We start from the raw sequence: 7877 nt of genomic DNA on the forward strand, positions 1-7877 counted from the left end.
ACGAGTATTTTTCAGTGTAAATTATTGCATCAACAGCTTTAATATATTGAGAAGATCTTCGTATTCTTATGATCACACTCTGACGTGTGCTGACTTCGTCTATCGTTTCTTCTGTAGAAGTTCTGTTGAAATCACCTCCGTGTCTGACTGATGTTGCGAGCTGGAGATTACTCTGTTTTATATAGCATTATAGGTAGATGGTACTACCTCGGGGACATTACATGACTTGCTATCCAGATTGTTATTCAGAGGGTGGATCTCACCATGTGTTCCAATATGGACAAGATAGAGACGTGGTCAGTGAACCGGCATTTTTAAAGTTAAAACTATTTAGGGTTTGATGAATCCTTGCCCAAGGTTTGACATCTAAAGCAAAAGATTTAATTTGAATGTAGTTTATATAACCATTAAACATCGAGAAGATTAAAAAGACCGAATTTTATTTTTTAAAATTGATGAATAAAACACACACACACACACACACACACACACACACACATATATATATATATATATATATATATATATATATATATATATATATATATATATATATATATATATATATATATATATATATATATATATATAACACAGATCAGAGCATGCACCATCAAATCAATATTGTTCATGACTTTTGAATCACGTAATCTGTCAGTGACTAAACTTACACGATGTGTTCTTGCTTCATATTCGGAGTCATCCTTGCAGTATAATCACTCGAATAGCAAAGTTAGTCTGTAACACAAAAGGAACACAGAATAAGATAACACATTTTTTGGTTGTGATTTTAACTTTCAGCAACATCATGATCCTGTTGGAAAACGGTAGATAAATCGGACACTGATGAATATTGATTGCAACATGACTTGCAGCCACATTGGCAGCATAAAATACTTTCAGAACTATTGTCTCTCACCCATGCATTTATATATCATTTAAAACTTAAATCGTCATTAGATCAAAATTTGACAGACATTTTCATCCAAATTTCAGTAAACACAAATATGACACTAATTAGCACCGGGAAACAGTGGTCAAACATGCCTTCATTTTAAATGAGCTAATATGATATCCCTCTTGCTTTCATTTTGATTGTTGTAAAGGTGCATGAAAAGTGTATTATAAGCAGTACATGATAAGGGGTCGTCCATTTTGTACGTACGCATGGAGGGGGAGGGGGTTTAACCCATATACATACGCATGTGTATGGAAGGTCTACTGATAATGTACGTGGGCATTGGAAACGTGGTGGTGGTGGACCTCGATAATTTGTCTAATACATAACCTGTTCGACTGGGTTCAGTCGGTATTTGAATTTTAGCGGACACTAGACAAACTTTTTAAAGTTATGCAGCTTATTTCTTTGATGCAGCCAGACATACAGCCTTGGTGGACTATCTATTTTATTAAACAAGCTAATATTATTAATCCTTGATCGTTTCTGCGGGGAACAAATATAGGCAGTTCTATAGAATTGGGGAAGGGGTTCGTCAAGCGTACGTACGCAGGTGGGGGGTGGTGTAAAAAATTTCGCATGTGTGTGTGTGGGGGGGGGGAGCGGCCAAGCTTTGCCAGATTTTTGCGTACGTGCTAATTGGATTGACCATAATTAGTTAGAAGACCGATATAGCCACTGATGACAAATTTTCTACTATTAATGACGATAAATACAACTTTAATTTTCATATGAGGCAGACAATGGTTGGGAGCGCACATCTTGAAGTGCCTTGGAAGCTCTCGTAACACCATAATAACGTCATGATAAGAAAACAATGTCCACTTGAAAGGTTTCAAATATATCTCAAATACATGATATTTGACATACATAACAAAATAAATAAATCTGAGATGCCAATAATTTTTCCATATTGTTTTTGTTTTGTTTTATTCCATGTAACTTTCTATGATTAAAACATGATTCTCTTGGGGTTTTTTAGGTAATAATCTCCACGCAGTTTAATAATTTTGATAATGTACTACAAACATATAACATTTCAACATAAGCAGCATCAAACACAGAAGATCTATTAGTACAGTAGATATAGGGGCAGTTATTCCAGCTGCTGTAGCAATATTGATTGTAGTAGTTCTGCAAGTGATAGTGGAAGTTGTCAGTGAGGATGCTTTAGAAATTTGCAAGAGTAGTAAATGTATAAACTCACATAAAATATGATAGTGCATATAACAGTAGAGTCTCTGGTTCAAAATGACAGATTATTATTTAAATGTCAGAACTATAACATTGATTTGCTACCATAGAATATAAATTATTCTGAAAAAGAGAAGTGTTGAACGTTTCATGTCTACTATTTAGATTGAAACCTTTCATGACATTTAGCGTGTATATATTATACAGCACCATTTCACGGGTGGCGCTACATCTTTCTAAATACATATCCCAGCTTTGTTCTGATTATTTAGTTGGCAAATGAATGGCGACCACTAACGTTTGTGCCTTTATGCTTTCATACGAAAAGATAAATATCTGCTTTAAATTGTACTGCATTATGGAGACCTAAAGGGCTAAAAGGTTATCTAGCAAACACGGAAATTGAACGGAAATAACCACGATGGTCATTGCCACGAGTAAGACAACTGATGAGAACAGAATGAAAACATGTATGGTTAGGGTTAATGACATCCCTTTCAAACGCCATTTGTGGGTGGCGTGATGTTTAATGTCCAGGTAAAAGAGAAATTTAATTTAAATCGTTAGAACACGACTCAAATATGTAAGCGGTATGTACGGCGGCAAATATGTGATGACACTTTTGCTACTATATTTAAGAGCGACACATTTGACGGTAATGCTTTTCGTAAATCAAACAAATATGATGACATTTCGATAGAAATGGAAATATTCGAGAATTTGAGCTTTTATGAGCTAAATATTTCAGACAAATGCCTAATTTGATAAACAAGGACCCCCTTGACTAACGGAAAGACTTCATGAATTTAACTCCGAAATATATTCGCAGTAATATTTATACTCGTTGCAATATGATCATGACGAGAATAAAATAATTTTTATGTGATTCAACATTTGGATAATACAACGCGAAATTAACCAATTTTTCTGAGATTTTACACACACACACACACACACACACACACACACACATATATATATATATATATATATATATATATATATATATATATATATATATATATATATATATATATATCGAGGGATCTGTCACCAGGCAATTCATTTGCATAAAACGGTTTCAGAGCCTAGTATATACTATCTTTTGTTCGTTTTCTTTCCAACTTTTATTTATAACACGGCTACGGTATATACAAAATCTGCTTTCGCGTTCTTGCACAAAGCAAAAATAAAATGTATGCTAATAATCCCACACTGTAAGGGTCTAATGCAAAACATCGAGAATAAAAGTTCCTATGCATTGGGGTCTAATACCTTTGCATATTATTTATGTGTAGGCGATATAATTTTATTGATGGAGTTGCGCCTTTATCAAATGCATAAAACCCAACCCCAAAGAACAAAAGAAATATTCAAGTTTTAAGGTTTTGACATTAGTTTTCCAAGTGATCACGCAAGCGTTTACGGACTGAACTTACACTATCTGTTGATATTCATTTATAAATCTTAGACTGGCAAATCCTACACAGACTTTGCACTAGGTAATGACATTGTTTTTCCGCAAGTTAAAGAAATATCTTCAAAATAGGCAACAGAGGTAATACCTACCATACTATCACACTTCAACATGTTACTCGTCTTGGAAACGTAGCAAGTTTTACAAGATGTTTAACATACACAATATATCTCGTTTAGTTTTCACATGTCCATATTTTGAATGGATAACTCCATGCTGTAGCAACATTTGTGTCAAATCAAGTGATATACATGTTGGCATGTACTCGTCATTAAAATATTCATTGTTTCAAAAGATTTACTAAGCCATTCTCCTCGACTCAGCAAAATGCTACCAGCATAATTATATATCCGTTATAACTATGAAATAATGTACAGGGGAATATATATATATATATATATATATATATATATATATATATATATATATATATATATATATATATATATATATATATATATATAAAGCATTGGTATAAAGCAATTTAATAAACCAATACTTTTGTATTTGGTATATCAAATTGTGATCCGCCCATGGCGCAATGATATGCATATAATAACATTCTAGCGACCTTCTGCAGTTGATTCTAGATCAATGATGAATTTCCACACATTAATCATGAGTAACGTATGAAAATAACGATAAAAGGTATATAAAAAATCCTCGTTTTCTAAATGAATTTAATATGGTACACATTTTCATCACCATCCTTTCTAATGTATGTTACCCCCTCTCATGCATAACGGACAAACTATTCAGAAATGAGGAGTGAGAGAGAAAATATATTTGGGCTGGATTATAACCTTGAAATAGAAATTAGACCAAGTAACCAACAAGAATATGGTTCATCCTAACGATACGTGTGCACTTTCCTTGGGATTTATCTTCAGTGTTTATCGACGATACAAAGTTGCAAATCTTGTCGACATTATACAGTACATTCCTTGGTTAGGTGGTACACATACTTTGATGTATTTAATGTTTTTATTGTTGTTTTTTAAACATACTATAACGTTCTAAAATCGATTATTATTATTATTTAAATATGAAAATGTCCAAAGGCCTCTCTCTCTCTCTCTCTCTGTCTCGAGATCGATCGACAATCGTAGCAAGCTAAAATCTCTGAAATAACGAACGTAGAGGATTTTCGTTTGTGCCATGCCATAATATCACTGGACTTATGAATGATGGCAAAAGTTAAGTCAAACCGACAAAAAGATGAGAGAAAGAGAGAGAGTTTTAAAGTCAAACAGACCAGAGAGAGAGAGAGAGAGAGAGAGAGAGACAGACAGAGAGCGAGAGAGTTTTAAAGTCAAACCGAAAAAAGAGATATAGGTTTATGGTCAGTAGTACTGTTACTAAAGCAGAGTAATTACATATCAGCTTTTAATATATTAAAATATTTTAATTATCTCTTGTTGGTTCATCATTTCGATTAGTTTCTATTCCGCATTAATTTCCATCATGTGAATGGCCTAGCCAAGCAAGTGATTGTAGTGCTCTACTTTTATTATTATAACCATCTTTCATGTTTAAATCATACGCGTGTATTATATTAATTTTTGAAGAAAAAAATACAAAAAATAAAAATAAAAATCAACTTATCAATATGCAAATGTGAGTGTGAATACCACAAAAGGCAAAAAACTACATTTTGTAGCGGACACACTCGGAAATGTGAGTTCATTCATTCGGTCAATACACAGCTGTCTGTGTATATATATATATATATATATATATATATATATATATATATATATATATATATATATATATATACACACAACGAACTGGTCACCTCCAAAATTATACAAGATTCGTAGACCTTGCAGTTTTATTTCAAATTGTCTTTTAAGGTCAATGGTATGTCATTATTACTTATCCCAATGCCGGGACCCATCTGTATTATAAGAATAACCTCTTTAATTGTATCGATGGCCTCAAACATTACCTATACCAAGCGGAATACGTGATGCATTAATGGGGATCAGTGCCGTTTTTGTTGTACCTCTTTCAATGGTTACTTATAATTAGCATTCAGCTGTATAGCATTGCTAATGACAACCTGTCCCGTGCTCATACTGAAATAGTAATGCATTGTTCCTCAAATACATCGAGCAGTACATTTGTTGTTCACAATAAGACTAAACTACAGGAATAGCGACTTAAAAACCTCAGATGCGATTTCTTTAACCCTAAAGGAACTTATATCATTACAATGTTATTAAAACCAGTTAGTTCAATGTTGGTTGTCAAGAACTCCCCATCGCTTACATACTTACGATAGGGGAGGGTTTATCTTTAGGACAGGCGGTAATCACTCAAAAAGGGGAAGACAAACAACGATAAATTCTCGAATATTACGCTTACTGATGTGTAAAACTAGCAATGCACTCTCACACATTCGCACTAAGGCTACATCGTATGGTGAAAATACAATATTTAATGAACGGAGATTAATATAAACTGATTTGAGTCCTGTTAATTTTACAGTTCTATCATGGCAATACATTATGATCTCGCCACTTGTCTCCTTGTCCGAATATGAATCCCAGTTTTGGATCAATGCATTTACACACTTTTTCATTCCAAACGTCACCCATATATATAACAAGTAAACGTGGCCACAAGTGAACACCATTCACTCTTCCAATTCTTTACTTATCTGCTTATGTTTCGAATTGCCCCTCCACCGGCCAAAAAGCTCGTCGAGGTCTATTCCCCCCCCCCCCACCACACACACACACACAAACACACCGATCCAGCACATCGAACCCACCCTTTTCTGACCAAAACGCTTGTTTAGGGCGACCCACACACACACACACTCCAGCCTGCCTGTCTGCCTGCTTGCCTGCCTGCCTCTTCCACATAAATCTCTGACTGACTGGTTTATATCCCGAAAATACATCGATGTATGTATGACAGCATACTTTTCCACGGGGCACGATTATCTTGCAGGAACACGTGATTTGCCTTAAAATCGCAACATCTGTATAGCCCAACGAGTATAACCTATATTCACTCTTTTCAACATGCTTCGCCCCAAACTGTTAATTTGACGGGTTTGTGCGACGTTGGTAGCTGCATATTCTATTGATAGTGAGTTAGTGTTTTCTTGTAATTGCGACACAGTACAATCATACGAACTAATTACTAACTTGAAGCTGTTGTTTCTACTGATTGATATAACAAAACAAGATCAACGCATCTACAATTTCATTTATATTTCAACATCGACTTTTTGAAGAAAAGAAATCAGATTTTGCAAAGTTAAGCTAAAGGAAAGAATTGCTGTCCTACATATATAGATCGTGATGAAATTGACCTGTACCACAAAATTCAGAATTTTCCACCTAATCAAGCAGAAATTGTGCCATTGCTAGACAAATCGTTGGTTGTGAGTCCATCGTTTGCACAATATAAACGAGTGTTCAGCTACCAAAGATATCAGTAAAGGGACCGACTATTATTTTTATTCTGGACGGAATTGGTGTGTAACAGTAATATTAAAGATATAGTTTCGTCGAGTACGTGGATTTTAAGTCCGCGCAAGTGATTCTGTTTAAAGAAAAAAACATTCTTGGCATGTGTTGCAACAATGGTTTGTTTTTTGAAGCAGTTGGACAATGGTTGACACCAAGACATTGGTTTATGTGATCTATTTAAGGGCAAAATAACCACAAGCGTCAGGCCATTATGATTTGGAGTACTTCTTTTCATATCAGGCAGTGCAGCAAAGTTCCATTTGGCTGTTCACTGCGATGAAGAAAATGCTCTTGCTGGCATCCGTTCTAGTCATTGCTTTATTCCAGTCTCTGAAATGGAACTGAAAATGAGGCAGAACTCTAGAGACTGATTTTACTACGATCAAGTTAGGTGGGGAGCAGATAACAGTGTTAGCCACAGTTCTGGTTGATTTCAAGCAGCCTAGAAAGTATGTTGCTGTTTATTATCACATGGAGTGGGATATTTATATATAAAGTCATCTGTATACGGCTTATCTTTGCCACGTATATCCTCATACAGATCAGTGACAAGTGACATTCAGGATGTCATATGTTTCATTGGTCCTCTTGAACTAAAGGGATATATAACTAAGTTATGCATATTTAGTACGCCGGACGAGGCACTAATTAAACAGAAATCGCCATCATTTTTTCAGTAATGTGTAAATTTGGGTGCTCATATAACAAAGTATTTTATGTCTGTATTTCTTGCATACATTAGTAATTTAGGTATAGGTAA

This window comes from Sinohyriopsis cumingii, chromosome 9 (assembly GCF_028554795.1).
Source record: "Sinohyriopsis cumingii isolate HCF-2022 chromosome 9, ASM2855479v2, whole genome shotgun sequence".
Classification (NCBI taxonomy): domain Eukaryota; kingdom Metazoa; phylum Mollusca; class Bivalvia; order Unionida; family Unionidae; genus Sinohyriopsis; species Sinohyriopsis cumingii.